The sequence below is a fragment of the Asterias rubens genome, chromosome 3, assembly GCF_902459465.1.
Source record: "Asterias rubens chromosome 3, eAstRub1.3, whole genome shotgun sequence".
In the NCBI taxonomy this organism is placed as follows: Eukaryota; Metazoa; Echinodermata; class Asteroidea; order Forcipulatida; family Asteriidae; genus Asterias; species Asterias rubens.
This window is the reverse complement of record NC_047064.1, coordinates 14,035,424-14,056,799: the sequence shown is the minus strand read 5'-3', so window position 1 is coordinate 14,056,799 and position 21,376 is coordinate 14,035,424. Positions and strand designations below refer to the sequence as shown.

At 37.1% G+C, this 21,376-nt stretch overlaps 1 long non-coding RNA gene across 1 annotated transcript; it reads left to right on the top strand.

Moving 5' to 3' along the window:
• Positions 1 to 12,280: 12,280 nt before the first annotated feature.
• LOC117287748 lies at positions 12,281 to 21,376 on the top strand. The gene is made up of 3 exons (XR_004518837.1): positions 12,281 to 12,663; positions 13,617 to 13,808; positions 18,029 to 21,376. It is a non-coding gene; the product is annotated as an uncharacterized LOC117287748 (long non-coding RNA).

Here is a 21,376-nt window from a genome sequence, read left to right as displayed (position 1 = left end):
CTCGAAATCAAATTCGTTGAAAATTACTGCTTTCTCGAAAACTGCTCCACTTCAGAGGGAGCCGTTTCTCACAATGTTTTATACTACCAACCTCTCCCCTTGTACTCGTTCCCAAGTAAGGTTTTATGATAATAATTATTTTGAGTAATTACCAATAGTGTCCACTGCCTTTAAGGTAAACTAGTTATTTTTTTACACACACGATTGAGTTTATTGAACATAACCTTGTTTTGAATCGTTTGATTTTGTACCCATTCACCCATAAATGCATGAATATTTAGAAACCTTTTGTGACTGAATTTGAACTCATTGCTACTGAAGTCTGACATTATTCACATGACAGCTCCATATAATGATATGGGAATACCATATAATGATAAGGGAATATTCAATACTGCTAAGCACAACAAATAACCAAATGTAACAAAGATTGCATATAAACTAATAAGGTTGTCTGGTTTTCCTTAATTTTGTTTAGTATAAGGTATAAGTTTTCGGTAGTGGCATAACGGTAGGGGGGGGGGGGGGCTGGGTTGTTTCAGATTTATGGACACTATTGGTAATTATTCGAAACAATTATTAGCATAAAACCTTACTTGGTAACGAGTAACCCGGAGAGGTTGGTAGTATCAAACATTGTGAGAAACGGCTCCCTTTGAAGTGAAGTAGTTTTTGGAAAAAGAAGCACTTCAAAGAATTTAATTTTGAAAAAAATGTTTTGTTGTTGAAACGTACAAACTCACGACTTGGTCCGTACATGTACTTTGCAATTGTGTTTACTCTACGCATTACAGGCAAAGTCTGCCTCGATTGACGTCACGAACAGCACCCTCTCGGGTCGGGGTCTACTCTTAAATTTGTAAATAACATAAGAACTGATTTTTTTAAAACCTTAGTTAACTGTTTATTCACATTCCACTCATCAAAACACATATTAGTGACAAAAGCTTTATTTTGAAAAAATACCACTTCCAGGTGACTTTAACGTTATCTCGCAATCTCGGAGACCAATTGAGCTCAAATTTTCACAGGTTTGTTATTTTATGCACATGTTGAGATACACCAAGTGAGAAGACTGGACTTTGACAATTACCAGTAGTGTCCAGTGTCTTTAACTAAAGTGCACAAGTGACTGGCTTGATGCAAATTAAAAATTGTGAACCCTTTGCTTCATGGTATATACTGTACAAATTAAGATGTCTTTATTTTTTTCCGCCTGATGTTGATCAAACAAAGATCACAGGAATTCAGTGTTTCATGGCTTCTCATTATGTTTATTTCTGAGCATGTGGATCCATTTAGTTCTTACCATGTACCCCTGTAGCTGAAAAAATATGTCCATCCTAAAAATTACAAAGAAGTATGGAAGTTCAGAATACAGGTGCCAAGTTCAGGGTCCAATTTCATAGAGCTGCTAAGCACAAAAATTTTGCTTAGCATGAAATTTCTTCCTTGATAAAAACAGGATTATCAACCAAATTTCAATTTGTTGCATATTGCTTGTTACCGGCATTGAGCTGTCGTTACCTTATCCCGAAAATCACGTGGAAATTTGGTTGGTAATCCTGTTTTTATCAAGGCAAAAATTTCATGCTAAGCAAATTGTGTGCTTAGCAATAGCAGCTCAATGAAATTAGGCTCAGATAGTTTTTTCTAAAATTGAGCTGCACTTAAAGGGAAGGTACACATTTTGGTAATCCCTCTTAAAATGACTTGGTTAGTAAAGCAGGTTCTGATTGTATAAAGCATTTTGAGAATCATTTGTCTTTAAGTAATGTGGTTATAATAAAATATATCGGCTTTTGTTCCCCCCCCCCCCCCCCACCAAAAAAAAACCACCACACACACACAAAAAAAATTTAAAAAATGACAGTAACGTTTCTCAGATTGTTTATTTCAAAAACGCTATCACCCTTTTGAAATAAATGTTCACAGGTTAGTTACAGTGTATATGGTTATATTTTTATGGGATTACAAAAAACAATTCTTTTCAAAAAACAAAGGCATACAATGTACTTTGCATTTAAAACAGCTTCTGTTCCGTAATGTCTGTTTATCTTAAGCAAAGCCGGCATGCTATTTTGAAGACGGTCTTTGTAAGAAAACAAGTGTTACAATGCAAATCCTTTGTGCCGTTTACTGGTATGCAAATGTGTATGCTTATAATTACCAGAAAAATGTACATAAGCAAAAATTAATTTTCATAAACGATCTGAACAATTGCATGTGTGCATGTTCATGATGGATTTGTGTTGTTTCATCATTTAACTCCACACAAGTACTGCCTGTGAGTTACGATGTTATTTGCTTTGCTTACATTAGGCTGTGTTTATGAAATTGACATCAAAATTTGAGATTTTCGGTTGCTTGAAAAATCAAATTTTCTCAAAAAGGTCAAAGTGGAGACTTTAATGAATTGTTTGGTCAAGCATAGGGTGATGAAATACCATATTTAATAATGATGTTAATTTGGAATCTTATAGTTGTAAATACTTGTACTACTAATAGACTTTTGCATGTACAGATTACTGTAAATTGTAATAACCAAGAAGCCTGCACAGCTGAAATACTAGTTTTCTCGTTTTCCTAATAAACTACCCCAGGCATTAGTGATTATGATAGGGTGTGTAATTGACAGTTTATCAAATAATGTGTATACTATATATATATTTATCTTCCAGCAGTACGCGCTAATCCACCAATCAGATGCTTGAACTGGAGGGGGGATAAAAACCTATACATTACTTCCTCTGTTTTTACTGCACAGTGCGTATTATGAATGTCAATGTGTCACATTCCATATACGGACAATGCAAAAATTACTCTCTAAACGTTGTGTGCTTTGTCGCGAAATAACGTTCTGAAATTGTAAACTTTGCGCGTTGACGTGAAACTGGAAGATAAATTTGTTATAATATGCGCGCTCGTGCAATACGAAAAAAAATAAAGCTGAAGGCCTTGTTGGACATGGGCCGCAGAAGCGCTATATTTTTTCCGTATTCCACCCGCGCTTGTGTGATAACTCATAGTATATTATTGGCATGTGGTGTCTAGGGCTCTAGTAACGTCTTAGAAGGGAAGAGCCACACTCCATGAGAAGATAGGTGACATAACATTATCCAGTCGCTTAAAGACACTAGTAGGTTTACATTATATTCTTGGTGTGAATCTGACAATAAAACAAAATGGAAGTAGCTTCTATGTTAAAAAGGAAATGTTTCTTAAATTGTCTTTCTTCATGGTTTAATGTCAAAAAAACAAAAGTGAGATGGAAAAATACTTTGTCTCAAGAAAGGGAAAATTGCATTATCAAATGATTAGACCATTACAACTTCCTTTGTGGAATAATCAGAAATACTATTTGGATTGCAAGCCCAGATAGTGGCAGCTGGTTGTATATAGAAAACACTAAACTTATGGCTTCATATGGGCCGTATTCATTTAAAAAAAAATAGCAATTGCTTTTTCTAGGCTTTTGGTTACATCTTTATATATACATCTGTATAAAGATGTAAGCCTAGAAAAGCAATTGCTATTTGCATAATGATTGATTTATTCTTTACCCTTTGTCGCCATACATGGCGCGGGTTTATATGCACATGCTTTATGGGTGTGACCATAGAGCTATATACATGTATATTGACTAGAGCGCTAACTTGCTCTGCGTTTTGAAGCCACCCTGAGCGCAGAAGACATGTTTGATGTGTTGCGTGAGTTCGGAACGATTTTAATTTTAAGAGAACACACATTGCCGCGATTTTTGTACATTCGGCGTGTGCGCTTTCGTACGCGACTGCCCATTCGCGCACGTCCGCGCTACGAAAACCGTAACTTCGACTCAGTGATTGACGTTCTAAAAAAAGTATACGCGCCATGATGCTCGCAGTTTTGTACGCTCATCAGCAGATTGTGCGTTCACATTTGCTGAATGTTTTGCTTCGATGACACATAAAAAAGAACAAACGCACCATCATGCAAATAGCCGTACAATTGCCGTACAAAATTTCAAGCTTTTGTATTGGTTTGTACATAAACATGGATGCGCCCACATGGCTTCAAAACTTTAGTGCGTGTATAACGGGGTGTTAGCGCTCTAGTCAATATATATAGCTCTATGGGTGTGACATAATTTAATACAAATCACAGACAATCTAAAATAGGAATTCTTTAGAAAGGAATGAACCCAAACCAGATCCGTAAGGTTAAGGTTAGGGTTATGGGATTATGCAGGAGCTCTTGTGTGGTCTTTTACGCAATGGTGCATTCCTTGTTTATTACATGGTTCAACTAATACTTTTTTAAAGCACTACCCCAAAAAACTGCTGCCATGGGGAGTTGGGTGTGTACCCATGCATATGTCCTTTATGACTATCATTTTTCATTTAAACTTTTAAAATAATTCTATGGACATTTTGTTGACACAAAAATGCAAAGACTCTGCCAATATAGTTAGCAAAGTACTTATAAAGTTTATATATTAAACTACAAAATGAGAAAAACAAGTTTCAAAAGTTTGATAATTATTGTATTATTATGTTTTGCACTGTTTCCGTCACAGCTGTAGGCCCCTATAGAGCAAAAATGAGAAAACTTAAATAGCGATTGCTTTCTGTAGGCTTTTGCTTACATCTTAATACATGCATCTGTATAAAAGATGTAGGCAAAAGCATAGAAATAGCAATTGCTATCTTTATGAATACGGCCCATCTGCATAATGATTGATCTATTCTTATACCTTTGTCGCTATACCTGGCACCGGTTATGCACCTGTTTTAGTGGTAGGACATATTGAATACAAATCACAGACAATCTAAAATAGGAATTCTATAGAAAGGATTGAACCCAAACCAGATCCGTAAGGTTAGGGTTCTGGGATTATGCAGGAGCTCTTGTGCGGTCTTTTACACAATGGTGCATTTCTAGTTTGTTACATGGTTTAACTATAATACTTTATAAAAGCACTACCCAAAAAGCTGCTGCCATTGGGAGTTGGGGTGTACCCATGCATATATCTTTTATGAATATCATTTTTCATTTAAACTCATTCTATGGACAGGAGATGATCTGGGACGTATTTTATGACCTATCACTAGACAAAGTCCATCCAAAGTTTACTTATATAATTGCAGTGTGCACCCCGAAAAAATCCGTAGTTTGACGACGAGAGTTTCCGCTTTTTTTTGGGGGGGGGGGGGGAGATCGAACATTTTGTTTGTCGAAACGAAGACAGATTGCATTGGGTATTTCTTCTCAATTGAATATTGGTTTGTACATCCCTCTGAAATATTCTCTGTGAATTGTAAAATCACGAACAAGCAAGAGGTCAAGCTACCCTGTAAGGATCTTGTATTGTAACACTGCAAGCAACGGCTACATAACACAACAAATGGTTGTTGTTATGACGTTTTTTAAAGTGTTTTGGAACAAAATTTGATTAATATGCCCCTTACAGTTATAGTTATAAAAATGTTACCCCTTTTCGATATTTTCAACTTTGGACCAAAATTTCATAAAAATGCTGGACCCCACCCTTGTGAGTCTTTCAAAATTAGACAATGTTTTACTTCTAAAAATCCTGAACCTTATTACCCCTTTTCGATTATTTGGGGTCCAAATTTAATAAATGCTGGTAACTTACCCTTTGTGTTTTTTTTTGTATTTTTTGTTGTTATTTTTTTACTTTTCGACCCAATGTTGATAAAGTTAGTGCTGGATCTATCCTTATATGATTAAATTTTGCACATTTTGATCCAAACTTGACTAAAAATGCTGTGTGTTTTTAAATTTTTGAATTTAAAATTTTTGAATTTAAAATTTTGACCCAATTTTGATTTAAAAAAAGAAAATGCTGAACTTAGGTAATTGCTTTACCGTTGGGCCCAGGTCTTTATCTATAAAAAATATGAAGATAAAACCATATAGAATGCCACTGGTTCAGAATACTGCTTTTAAAACCAAAGATAAATGTATACAATCATGACAAGTTCCAAAACGGTACAGAAAGATAATAAAAAAAGAGAAAGAAAATGAAAACATGGGGCGACTTAGGAATGTGGTTGGAATGCGTCTTTGGAAACGTCTCCATTGTTAAAATACAAATAGGGTGCTCTGCGCACGGTTTTCGAAGCAACCATTTTAGTCAATACATACAGCATGGCATGGGCTGGGCATTACTGGACAAGTCGCGCTGGAGGAAGGACATCGCCGTATCTCTCGGCATTCATTTTGGACGTCGCGTTTTCTGAAGAACTTTATTTTGTAAATTTGACGATATTCTTGGCCTCGTGCATTCAGAAAGTGTTGTACAGTAGCTCTTGCACGTTTAGGTTTGTGATATTCCAACCACAAGCTTGTCTGAAGTAGACATAAAGAAATACGAGCCGTTTGACCATTTGGCCACTGGAGAAAAAAAATCATGAAAAACTGCAATACTCGACACAAAATTCACTGTTGGGCCACTTAGTACATTGTCAAGATTTCAAGAAGTTCTCCAGTTCCGACTACAAACTTGTAAAATAACTTTGAGCTAAAATTGGCTCCTCGTGGGCGGGGGAGGGGTGATCCAGTGAATTGCTGTAGACTGCAGTGAACTTGTATTTTACTATTTTACATCACCATGTATAACTTGGTGACTTTGAACAGACTGTGAACATCAGATGGGAGTTGAAGATCTATGGATGTGGTATGTGGACGTACAACCATGGAGGTTCGCCAAAGGACCAAGGTAAGGAGAACTTTGCCGTGTATCCGACCTCCACTTATCGACTAAGTTCACTTTTGTGATTCACCTCTTTGATAAAAAAACACACCACCCCCTGGAATGGAAGTAAACGAAAACTAGTAGGGTTTATGGAAGCGTGGACTGTTTAAAACAAACATTTTTTGAATGCAAGTTTAACAGATGCAGTAGTTATAAACAAAATTGAATGGCAGCAAAACAAATAGTAAAGTTTGTAGAAAAAATGGACTTTTATAAAAAGGTTTAATGGGAGGCATTATATACAAAATAAACAATATGGGCTCTCACATGATTAATATTTTAGTTGAATTGAATCGATTGACATGTACAACTCTCGCAATTATGAGTTGCGATGATTCTGAAAGACAGTTGACCTTAATTGTTGACCTTTCAAAATTGTTGACCTGTCATAATTGTTGCCCTTTCAAAAAACCAAAAGATGAAACAACAGTTACATTATTGATAGAGCCAATTTTAGTGGAGGTCGGATAATGCAAGTTGACCCAAAATCAAGATCAAGACAAGGTGAAGACTTCGAAGTGTAAGAGAAGATCTAACCCGTTCTCTCGCAGAGTCCCACCCCCTCTGTAAAGCCCCCTTGTCCTAATCTACGATCTTGTTGATGTTGTCCTTATATACTTGTGCATCTTTCAAGGTGACTTCAAACGGTTTCTTGGCATTTTCTTGATGTGCATATTGGTCGAAGCCAATGATGCTTTTTAATACGGAGACTGGTCTTACTGGAAATTTCTGTCGGGTTGATACTTCAAGTTGTCCGTTGTCATGTTTATAAATAATGTTATTGACATATTAATTGTTTATTTATAATTCAGAATAATGTTAACAAAGCTGTACAAAATCTATCCAATAAAAAAAAAATGCTGAAAATTATAGGTATTTTATTTTAAATAAAGCATAACAAAATAACACTTTTAGTATTGTAGGGGAAAAAAACCATAATCACACAATTTTCTGTCAAATATTGTTGTCCATCACCATTCATTTGATGAGTTATGCTTGATTTTGGAGTGATTAAATAAATTATTTATTTTTGTAAATAAGTAGTTATTTACATTCCTAATGTCGGCATAGCATCAATTTTGAAGGTAATTTTCATTAACTTAGGTCCTTAAAAATTAAAGAATTAGATAATAAATAAACAACATTGCTCATGTGATGGTAAATGCTCGATTATTAGGAGTATTAAATAGATACTTTTAGACCAACTAAAATACATATTTACATACTCCTAATATCAGCATTTACATCAAATCTGAGTGTAGACTCATTTTTAAGATCAACGTTTAAGTTAAAGTGGTGGTGGGGGGGGGGGTGTAACGAACATTAAGCATTTTTAAAAATCCAAAGTCACAAAATTCAGTTCTCTTAGTTTAAAACCCAGAAGGCTTATTGCAAATCCTTCCCTGGAGCACTGCGAAAAACAATGAAAGAAAGAAAGAAAAAAACCCACCTAAAGACAACGAGAGAGAAGACAAGATGAGGGAGAGAGCAGATCAAGAAGAAAGACTGATGTCAGTGATGCCTGAAGGGGTGTGTTTTACGCGGTCGTAACCAATTACTGTTTCGGTTGAATTGGCATTTTGGTAAATCACTGGCCAATGAATTGAACCAGTAATTGGTTACAGCCACGAAAGCGCACCCAAGGTATGTATAAATGATGAGCCAGTAAAGGCCCAGAGTTAGGCCTAGAGATAAGACTAACTTCAGATATAGGACTAACTCTAGCAGGTGGCAACAGGTTTTAACCTGTTGCCTCAAAGTATGAGGTTAAGTATGAGGTGTGACTGGCGTAGAACTTAGTCTTGATTTCAAGATGCTCAATCTAATTTCCTATGCGGTGACGCAGAAAAAAACAGTTTCACCTACAGACAGTAAAAACAAGCCCCTAAATGAATAACAGATATTGTCTTGAACCAAGACTAGGAACTACGCTGTTATCAGTAATTTCGGAACTTGAGTCGACAATGAAGACTCTCCATGGAAGTCAGTGAAGTGGGCAGTTTGAAGCAAATGGTCAAGTTTAACAGCAGCCAATTTTACAAAACTTTACACAATAACTGCTGGTCAAGTATTAAGTAAAGGTATAATCCTTTTTGAGATATTAATTACTAATTAACTATTATGGTTCATTTATTGACTGCACTGGCGGCCAAGCAGGCCGAAAAAGTACATTTACAAGTAAAAATAGTTCGCTTAAAAAAAAAATAGATATAGCGGACACAAAGCTACAGAATTGTAAGGTTTTGGTAAATTTCAAATTTGTCTGTATATAACCAGACCAAACAGTACACTCTTACAATTAACATCTCAGTGCCATACCTCAAAGCAAACTAGTCTTTTCTCCACTAATGTTTCTCTCAATAATAATAATAATAATGAAGACTAATAATGTGCCGTCTTGTTCTTGTTTTTGCAGAGATGGCAACTCTGGGACACAGTAGATAACGTCGTTTGGTAAAGTTTTGTGGTTTAATCTCAAATGTGTATGGTGAAACTTACTGTGGCGGATTTGAGACTTTCGCTCCCTACAGGCTATTGACAATAATAATAACAATGGAGACTTATAATTTGCCGTCTTGTTCTTGTTTTTGCAGAGATGGCAGCTCTGGGACACAGTACATGACGCCATTTTGGTAAAGTATTGTAGTAATCTCAGATGTGTATATTGAAACTTACTTTGGCGGATGTGAGACTTTCGCTCCCTACAGGCTGTTGCAAATAATAATAACAATGGAGACTAAAAATGCGCCCTATTGTTCTTGTTTTTGCAGAGTTGGCAGCTCTTTGGGACACAGAACATCGTTTGGTAAAGTATTGTGGTTATCACAGGTGTACGCGTATGTTGATTACTGACTCTGGCTGATTTTAGACTTTTAAGGCCCAGGGTGGCAGCAGACTTACCAGGGGTGGATTTCACAAAGAGTTAGGACTAGTCTTATCTTGTCATAACTTAGGACTATCAATGCAATTTGTATATCTCCTAGGACTAGTCTAAGTTAGGACTAGTCCTAACTCTTTGTGAAATCGACACCTGGTAGATCTCTTTGCAAATATACATTGCGCAAGTGCTAACTGTTAAATGAGATGCATGCTGGTCTAGGGCTCAAACTTCTATGGCTAGACCAGCATGCACCTCATTACACGTTAACGCTTCGGTACTGAGTATTTGCAAAGGGTCTATGGAAATTGACATGGGCCCAATGTCATAGAGCTGCTAGGCACAAAAATTTGCTTAGCATGAAATGTCTTCCTTGATAAAAACAGGAATACAGGATTAATACCAACCAAATTTCCACATGATTTTCCTGATATTAAACAACAGCTGAATACCAGTAACCACCAATAAGCAATTAACAATAGAAATTTTGTTGGTAATCCTGTTTTTATTAGAGTAGAAATTTCATGCTAAGCAAATTTTTGTGCTGAGCAGCTCTATGAAATTGGGCCCTGCCCCACCCTGGTAAGCCGGCTGCCACCTAACGTTCCAAAGTATCCTATTGCTGTGATCCCAGACATGCTTAAAGGAACACGTTGCCTTGGATCGGTCGGGTTGGTCTTTGAAAGGCATTTGAAACCGTTTGTTAGAAAATGCATATGGTTAAAAAGATATTTTAAAAGTAGAGTACAATGATCCAAACAAATTTGCCTCAAAATTGGGTGGTTTTCCTTTTACTTTGCAAACTTACACGGTCGGCCATTAATGGGAGTAAAAAATTGGACTCCCATAAATGGCTTGACTCCCATAAATGGCCGACCGTGTTAGTTCACGAGGTAAAAGGAAAACCACGCAGTTTAGAGTGATACTTGTGTGGATCATTATATTCTACATTTAAAATATCTCTCTAATCATATGCATTTTATTACAAACGATTACAGACGCTTTTCAAAGACCAACTCGACCGATCCAAGGCAACGTGTTCCTTTAACTGCTATTTTTTTTCCCAAAGAGAAGATCTGTTTTTCCTCAAGATGATGAAGTAGCTTTTGTGCTGAAGTCCTCAATGATCCCTGATGTGATGTCTACTTGCAGAGACTGGAGTCGTGCAGAGACTCAGGTGTCATGCAAAGATTGGTAACGTATCGGGGCACAATTCATAAAGCATGAAAGCACAAAAACTTGCTAAGCAAAGAAACCTTTCTTAACAGAAACTGGTTACCAGCCAAAATTATATTAGGTTAACATTGTTGTGGCTGCTGCTTCACTCAGTTTTGTTCTACTTAACAGTAACAGCCTTAGAAATTGGGTGCTGGTGGAAAACTTCATTAAATACAAGGTCACAAATACATGTTTGTTCAAGAATTTTTAAAAACGCAAACAAATCAACAAATTATGGAGTGTTGTGTCATGTGTGTGTATGTTCATGATTAAGAGCCAATTTGAGTGCTGGAGGCAATTATTGTCTTAAACATGATGGCATTTTACTCCTCAGAAAAACTGACGACTACATCAACAATTTAATAGATCGAAATTTGCACCGGGGATAAGGATCCAATATATTAATTTTGGTTCCACCCCTTTTCTATTGATGTGGGTTAGCACTGTACTTTCCAGAGCTCTGTGAAAACAAATCACAGGCGTATTACAGGGGTGGGATTCGAACCCTGACCTTTGTAATTCTAGAGCAGTGTCTTACCAACTAATGGACCGAGATTGCCCGATAGCTAAAGCCAGTTTGAATCCTATCTATAGCTGGTAGTTGGTAAGACACTGCTTTAGAATTGCAAAGGTCAAGAGTTTGAACCCCACCCAAATAATGCAGTGATTTGTTTTCACATAGCTCAGGAAATTAATTACAACGTAGTATACAGTGCTAACACACATCAGTGTGTATTGGGTAAAACCAAAATTAATACAGCAAAAATATTATGTAAAAATTAGTCTTCATTATTTTTTTCATCTAGCGCGTGATGGGATACACCCAACATTGAGGCTAAATTCTTGTTGACTGTAGCACCAGCTGAAGAATGATTGTGTCAGGTCTAACTGTATTTTGCCGCTTGTAAAAGGTCAACAACAGACCACCACTTGGTAGGTTTGAAAACAATAAGTTGATTTTAGCCAATATCTCATTAAAAAAAGTGAATAAAAACCCTTAATTTTTTTTTTAAAGATTTGAAATCGTTGCTTTGTAAGGATTTATTCATACACCATTCAAAAGTAACTAGTGAGAAACCTCATTCAGAATAGAAGCCCAAGCTTGCAGGAAAAAAAAATCAAAAAGAAAAAAAAATCAAGGAACCTTATCATGTTGTATGTGAATTGAGGTGGAGATCTAGGCCCAGTTTCATAGAGTTGCTATAAGCACAAAAATCTGCTTAACATGAAATTTTTTCCTTGATAAATATAGGAATACCAACCAAATGTCCACGCGATTTTCAGGTTAAAGCAAACAACAGCTAAATACCAGGAACAAACAATATGCAACAAATGGAAATTTGGCTGGCAATCCTTTTATTACCAAGGAAGAAATTTCATGCTAAGCACATTTTTGTGCTCGCCGCAATTTGAAGGAAAACATTCATACCATCCTTTTTCCCCGATAAACACGCCATACAAACTAACTTCAATCAATGGTGTTTTTAATTGTATTGAAAGAGTATAATATAATATGTGCAAAATAATCTTTCTTAAATTGTTTTCTTTTCTACCTAAGATCGAGATGAAGACCTTGGAGATAACCTCTAGAGGCAATCAAGACTAGCAAGGGACTGTGTCAAGTTTAGCCAGTTGACTGTGTCAAGTTTAGCCAGTTGACTGTGTCAAGTTTAGCCAGTTGACTGTGTCAAGTTTAGCCAGTTGACTGTGTCAAGTTTAGCCAGATGACTCCTACCTACATATTCACCTGTTGAAGTGGTGTAGCAATGTTGAGGCTAACTTACACTTTTTGGACTGAGACTGCTTGGTAAGTTAGAAAACTTTTGGTTGAAGAAACGGTTCATCCTACAAGTCTGATAAAGGAGTTCAAATAAGTACCTTTAAAGGTTTCAAGTTATTGATTTGAAAGAATACATTCATCCCATTCTTTTGTTTGCAATAAACAAACTGTACAACTAACTGGTGGAAAACTCTATTAATTAGAAGTCAAATTGGTCAGTGGAGAATTTAAAAAGCACAACAAATTCAACTAAACCTGGTACTTTATTTTTGATGTTAAACCCTTCAAGGGGATAATGTTTCAAAACTAGCACCTTTGAAGGTTTCAAAACATCAATTTGAAAGAAAAAACACCAGTCAACCATAATAATGATTCAACTAACGGTTATAAAACTTCATTAAAAAAGGAGGTCAAGCAGTCAGAAAAGGATTTTTCAAATACATAAAGTTCAACAAAACCTGGAATGTTATGTGTCTTGTTGTCTGGGCATGTTCAACGTGTTGAAGAACTGTGATTTGAGCTGAAGGAGAATTTCCGTACACACATGCAAGCATGTCCATTGATTCTAATGGCAGTGGTAATTACTCCAAATATTAGCATAAAACCTTACTTGGTAACAAGTGATGGAGAGCTGTTGAATGAAAGTATAAAACATTCTAAGAAACGCCTCCCTCTGAAGTAACATAGTTTTCAAGTTTCCACGAATTTGATTTAGAGAACTCAGAATTAGATTTTTAGGTCTCGAAATCAAGCATCTGAAAGCACACAACTTGGTGTGACAATGTTTTTTCTTTTCTTTCATTATTATCTCGCAACTTCGGCGACCAATTGAGCTCAAATTTTCACAGGTTTGTTATCACATATGTTGAGATACACCAAGTGAGATTACTGGTCTTTGTCAATTACCAATAGTGTCCAGTGTCTTAGAATAAATTAGTTTCTTAAAACGCATCTTTGAAATTGTTTTATTTCTATCACAGATTGAGACGATGACTTTGGACCTCTTGAGCCTTATCAACACTTTATTTTGAGTGCAACCAGCTGAAGAAGAACTGTGGCAAGTCTAGCCAGATGAATCTCTGCTTCAAGTTCGACCGCTCCGGTGACTGAGGGATGTTGAGGTTACCCAACGCTTTTTGAACTGAGGGAAAAAGTAAAGACCACACCGCTTGGTAAGGTGGAAAATATTCTTGGACGAGAAAAGTCATCCTTCAAATTTGGCCAAATAGAATCTTTGAAAGCTTCAAGTCATTGATTCGAAAGAATACATGATCATCCTATCCTTTAGTTTGCAATAAACACACCATACAACTAACTGTTGGAAAACCTCATTAAAATTAGAGGTTAAATTGCAAGGCTCTAGAATTGCAAGGGTCGTGGGTTTGAATCCCACCCGAGTAAAATGCCTGTGATTTTTTCACAGGACTCGGGGAAAGTACTGAGTATACAGTGCTACACACATCGGTGTATATGGGTAAAAACCAAAAAAAATTAATATTCTTTATCCCGATGCAAATTTAACATCTATTTAAATCGTTTGCAGTACCCGCTGCTAAACATAGGATTCGAACTGCCTCTAGCTACCGGGCAATCTAGGTGGTCTAGTTGGTATGACATTGCTCTAGAATTGCAAGGGTCGTGGGTTCGATTCCCACCCGAGTAAAATGCCTGTGATTTTTTCACAGGACTCGGGAAAGTACTGAGTATACAGTGCTACACACATCGGTGTATATGGGTAAAAACCAAAAAAAAAAAATTAATATTCTTTATCCCGATGCAAATTTAACATCTATTTAAATCGTTTGCAGTACCCGCTGCTAAACATAGGATTCGAACTGCCTCTAGCTACCGGGCAATCTAGGTGGTCTAGTTGGTATGACATTGCTCTAGAATTGCAAGGGTCGTGGGTTCGAATCCCACCCGAGTAAAATGCCTGTGATTTTTTCACAGGACTCGGGGAAAGTACTGAGTATACAGTGCTACACACATCGGTGTATAAGGGTAAAAACCAAAAAAATTAATATTCTTTATCCCGATGCAAATTTAACATCTATTTAAATCGTTTGCAGTACCCGCTGCTAAACATAGGATTCGAACTGCCTCTAGCTACCGGGCAATCTAGGTGGTCTAGTTGGTATGACATTGCTCTAGAATTGCAAGGGTCGTGGGTTCGAATCCCACCCGAGTAAAATGCCTGTGATTTTTTCACAGGACTCGGGGAAAGTACTGAGTATACAGTGCTACACACATCGGTGTATATGGGTAAAAACCAAAAAATTAATATTCTTTATCCCGATGCAAATTTAACATCTATTTAAATCGTTTGCAGTACCCGCTGCTAAACATAGGATTCGAACTGCCTCTAGCTACCGGGCAATCTAGGTGGTCTAGTTGGTATGACATTGCTCTAGAATTGCAAGGGTCGTGGGTTCGAATCCCACCCGAGTAAAATGCCTGTGATTTTTTCACAGGACTCAGGGAAAGTACTGAGTATACAGTGCTACACACATCGGTGTATATGGGTAAAAACCAAAAAATTAATATTCTTTATCCCGATGCAAATTTAACATCTATTTAAATCGTTTGCAGTACCCGCTGCTAAACATAGGATTCGAACTGCCTCTAGCTACCGGGCAATCTAGGTGGTCTAGTTGGTATGACATTGCTCTAGAATTGCAAGGGTCGTGGGTTCGAATCCCACCCGAGTAAAATGCCTGTGATTTTTTTCACAGGACTCGGGGAAAGTACTGAGTATACAGTGCTACACACATCGGTGTATATGGGTAAAAACCAAAAAATTAATATTCTTTATCCCGATGCAAATTTAACATCTATTTAAATCGTTTGCAGTACCCGCTGCTAAACATAGGATTCGAACTGCCTCTAGCTACCGGGCAATCTAGGTGGTCTAGTTGGTATGACACTGCTCTAGAATTGCAAGGGTCGTGGGTTCGAATCCCACCCGAGTAAAATGCCTGTGATTTTTTCACAGGACTCGGGGAAAGTACTGAGTATACAGTGCTACACACATCGGTGTATATGGGTAAAAACCAAAAAAATTAATATTCTTTATCCCGATGCAAATTTAACATCTATTTAAATCGTTTGCAGTACCCGCTGCTAAACATAGGATTCGAACTGCCTCTAGCTACCGGGCAATCTAGGTGGTCTAGTTGGTATGACACTGCTATAGAATTGCAAGGGTCGTGGGTTCGAATCCCACCCGAGTAAAATGCCTGTGATTTTTTCACAGGACTCGGGGAAAGTACTGAGTATACAGTGCTACACACATCAGTGTATATGGGTAAAAACCAAAAAATTAATATTCTTTATCCCGATGCAAATTTAACATCTATTTAAATCGTTTGCAGTACCCACTGCTAAACATAGGATTCGAACTGCCTCTAGCTACCGGGCAATCTAGGTGGTCTAGTTGGTATGACATTGCTCTAGAATTGCAAGGGTCGTGGGTTCGATTCCCACCCGAGTAAAATGCCTGTGATTTTTTCACAGGACTCGGGAAAGTACTGAGTATACAGTGCTACACACATCGGTGTATATGGGTAAAAACCAAAAAAAAAAAATTAATATTCTTTATCCCGATGCAAATTTAACATCTATTTAAATCGTTTGCAGTACCCGCTGCTAAACATAGGATTCGAACTGCCTCTAGCTACCGGGCAATCTAGGTGGTCTAGTTGGTATGACATTGCTCTAGAATTGCAAGGGTCGTGGGTTCGAATCCCACCCGAGTAAAATGCCTGTGATTTTTTCACAGGACTCGGGGAAAGTACTGAGTATACAGTGCTACACACATCGGTGTATAAGGGTAAAAACCAAAAAAATTAATATTCTTTATCCCGATGCAAATTTAACATCTATTTAAATCGTTTGCAGTACCCGCTGCTAAACATAGGATTCGAACTGCCTCTAGCTACCGGGCAATCTAGGTGGTCTAGTTGGTATGACATTGCTCTAGAATTGCAAGGGTCGTGGGTTCGAATCCCACCCGAGTAAAATGCCTGTGATTTTTTCACAGGACTCGGGGAAAGTACTGAGTATACAGTGCTACACACATCGGTGTATATGGGTAAAAACCAAAAAATTAATATTCTTTATCCCGATGCAAATTTAACATCTATTTAAATCGTTTGCAGTACCCGCTGCTAAACATAGGATTCGAACTGCCTCTAGCTACCGGGCAATCTAGGTGGTCTAGTTGGTATGACACTGCTCTAGAATTGCAAGGGTCGTGGGTTCGAATCCCACCCGAGTAAAATGCCCGTGATTTTTTCACAGGACTCGGGGAAAGTACTGAGTATACAGTGCTACACACATCGGTGTATATGGGTAAAAACCAAAAAAATTAATATTCTTTATCCCGATGCAAATTTAACATCTATTTAAATCGTTTGCAGTACCCACTGCTAAACATAGGATTCGAACTGCCTCTAGCTACCGGGCAATCTAGGTGGTCTAGTTGGTATGACATTGCTCTAGAATTGCAAGGGTCGTGGGTTCGATTCCCACCCGAGTAAAATGCCTGTGATTTTTTCACAGGACTCGGGAAAGTACTGAGTATACAGTGCTACACACATCGGTGTATATGGGTAAAAACCAAAAAAAAAAAATTAATATTCTTTATCCCGATGCAAATTTAACATCTATTTAAATCGTTTGCAGTACCCGCTGCTAAACATAGGATTCGAACTGCCTCTAGCTACCGGGCAATCTAGGTGGTCTAGTTGGTATGACATTGCTCTAGAATTGCAAGGGTCGTGGGTTCGAATCCCACCCGAGTAAAATGCCTGTGATTTTTTCACAGGACTCAGGGAAAGTACTGAGTATACAGTGCTACACACATCGGTGTATATGGGTAAAAACCAAAAAATTAATATTCTTTATCCCGATGCAAATTTAACATCTATTTAAATCGTTTGCAGTACCCGCTGCTAAACATAGGATTCGAACTGCCTCTAGCTACCGGGCAATCTAGGTGGTCTAGTTGGTATGACATTGCTCTAGAATTGCAAGGGTCGTGGGTTCGAATCCCACCCGAGTAAAATGCCTGTGATTTTTTCACAGGACTCGGGGAAAGTACTGAGTATACAGTGCTACACACATCGGTGTATATGGGTAAAAACCAAAAAATTAATATTCATTAAGATAGGTTAAATTATTTAGAAAATGATTTTTGTTTGAAACACAAAAAGTGGAATGATGAATCTTGTTATCTGTGCATGTTCAACGAGTTGTACTGTGGTTTGCGCTTTAGGAGAATTTCCGTGCATGCACACATGTCAGCATGTAGATTGATCCTAAAAATAACTGATTTACAGTCATAAATAGTTTCTTTAACTCATCTTTGAAAATTGCTTTATTTCTATCACAGATTGAGACGATGACTTTGGACCTCTTGAGGCTTATCAACACTTTTTGGACTGAGTACCACCAGCTGAAGAAGAGCTGTGCAAGTCTAGCCAGATGAATCTCTGCTTCAAGTTCAACTGTTCAAGTGACTGAGGGAAGTCGAGGTTTACCAATGGTCTCGGTTGGAATGTGATGACCTATCATCTGATGAAAGAACTGTGTTAAGTCTATAGACCTTTATCACGCTGTCACCATCTTGGTAATGTTCCCTGTCTTCCAATAACGGTCATGAATGCTGACATTCATTGCATATGTCACCAGACTATTAATTCGTCTAGCCTCAGTTTGGTTACAACGAGTTGGAATGGAGTAAAATCAAGATGACCACACCGTGATAAAGGTCTAGAGCCAGATGGCTACTCACTACAAGTTTTAACATTTTACCAACTGCTGCGAGGATAAACCACCATGGACTGACAGCTGAAGAGCTTTCATAGTTGGAACAATAATGTCTTTTGGACTGGTGTGCCGCTAACTGAAGGACTGTCAATTCTATAGATGAATCTTCACTACAAGTTTGAACATTACCAAGTGGCAAGGGGATGTTGAGGATAACCCCCCCCCCACATTATGGACTGACAGGCTGGAGAACTGCATGCCTCATTGCTCATGTGACATAATTATGTTTTTGATCACCACTGCCTTAAACTGAGTGCCATTTACTGTCAAATGGACAGTCAATTCTAGCTAGAAGACTCTCCACTAGAAGTAACTGTCACTAATAACGTAGTAGTGATGTTTTACACCATGCTTTTTGGACTGTCACCAACTGAAGAAAGAACTGTGTCAAGTCTATAGCCAAATGAAGCTGGACCATGATGGCGCCCAAAAGCACAGGTCATAAGTACTTCCTGCGACTGCGATACAAATTTTGATGTCACAAATTCAACATGAATAATTTACATCAGCTGACTTGTGCCCAACTTCTGCGAACATTCACCGCGAAAAGACGATTGTGAGGTCAACATTCAAATTGCATTCCAGTCGCAGGAAGTATGAACCATGGCTTTACTGTAAGACGACACTCAAGGGAGGACAATCTTATGCCATTTCTGAATGTGTGGTTATACGGCTTTGGCTTCAGCTGTTGCTATGGGCCTCATACCATACTTTGACACATATGTGACAATCAAGCTACATCCTCAGCCACTATTTCAGATAGAGCCTTATTGTAGTTATTTTATCTTGAATCCATCAAACTCCAATCACAGATTGTACAAATATCGCTGTGTGTACTTACATCAGTTTGATCTAAAAGAATTACTTCTGGCCTCATGCCAAGCATGATTACTTCACAGAATGGACAATTAAATTCATTGAGTTTAAGTACAATACCTGTTGGATTTTGATGGTTTCAAAGTAGTTATTAGGAATGCAGCTCTAAAGATGGTGCAATTTTTGTGAAGAAAAACAAACCCAACCACCAATAAACAATCAATTAAATCATGAGATATTTGTACTTTTTGCAAAAACCTTTTGACTTCAAATGAGGGAAAAATCTGAACTATACTTTAGGTGATTAAGTGGAAGAATTGAACAAAATTAATCGCAAGTCACTAAACAGTTCTCAGAAATGTTAGAAATTCAAGAAAGGGTCAGGTTTAATCTGTGTAATTTGCAACAGACTAATTTACAAATTCAAGAAAATTACCAAAACATACCTATTTCATCATTAATCAACTTATTGCAGTCAAGTGGCTTTCATTTCATTTAATTCAATTGATTTTTCATTTATTTATTTATTTTCCTAAACTAAATATTTTTGTAAGCGCTGTGATTTAGTTTTCTAAGTAGAGCGCATTTAAAATGTCGTTTATTATTTTTATTATAATTATTGATGCTATATTGTGAACTACTTTCTTGAATTATTTTGAGGTAATCGTTTTTGTGTGTGAGATCAATTAATCAAATTGGTACTAGGCCCTTCATTTTAACTTACCATATCGCTGAAAAAAAATAAAAAAATGGGTGCGAAAATTTAAAGTGTACAGTTGAGTGCAAAATAGACAAAATCGCATGTGTTTCCAAAATGCGCGAGCAATGCAAACTACAAAAAAAACATGGCAACACTCACAACAAACAGGGCTCGGTTTCACAAACTGCTAAGATCATTTTAATCTTAATTGCTAAGCACAAGTGTGATGTCACAATACAAATCACTATGGAGATATTGACAACTCATCTTAAGATGAATTTTAATGTTTTGTGAAACGGAGCTCCCACCTAACTGAACTATCTCTTTCGCATTCTAACTTAACCTTAGTCTTGCTCCAAGGCATCAGAGATCGAGTGTACTACGCGAGGCAGTCAATTTGGTTAAATCATACAATAGGAGGGTGCGTAGTACACTATCCACTCATTGATCACTGATGTCTTGAGCCAAGACTGACTTAACCAAAGCACTAACACCACTTGAACAAATCACTCACTTTATTTCATTATTAATACCTTACCCTCAGCACCAATCTGCATATTCAGCTAAAATTAAAGGGTTACTTAACATGCATCTTGTCTAGTCGCACTCAAAAAAGACTTTGTTTTCAGTTTTGTAGAGCCTGTACTTATTTACTGTAAACTTAATACATGTAGTTTAAGCTTGTTATGCATGTCATGTTTATTTTAAACGGATTTTGATAATAGGCATACTTTCTTTAATTTGTCGGAAGCCTCATGACTGCGTAATTTTTACAGATGTATTCAAGGATTTGGTAATCGCTTTAAAGGCAAAACAAATATTGGGTAGAAGCCTACTCAGCAGCTTTCAGTATATTTTGAATGCAGTTTAAATGTAAAAAACATTGGTGTTTGCAGCAACGCTTCTTAGATTGTGTAATTATATGTCGGGATTCTCCCTCCATGGAAATATTCGCTGCAATTTTTTAACAATATCTCTAAATCTAGACCAATGTGAAATTTTTAAATGATAGTTTTAATGTATTCATCTGCATTTATATAGAGATAAAGTTTGACTTTCTAAAGTCCCTCGGAATATTGTTAAGATTAGTAAATGGAGATTGTTAATTGGAAGTATTGTGACTAATTTAAACAATTGAAGTTAAATTAGAATTTAATATCAAATCATTAAAATGCAGAATTTTACCCTCCTAATATTGAGTAATTTGGACTTGAAAATAGCCTCGTGTACTTATCAAGTGTTGCCTGAAAATGTGTACGTATCAAATTTTTCCCCAAAAGTGTAAAAGGCCTTGTGTACTCATCAAATTTTGCCTCAAAATGCCTGAAAATTCCCGTACACAAGGCACATCAAATTTTGCCCCAATGTGTACAAGGCTATAGCCTTTTGTACCCA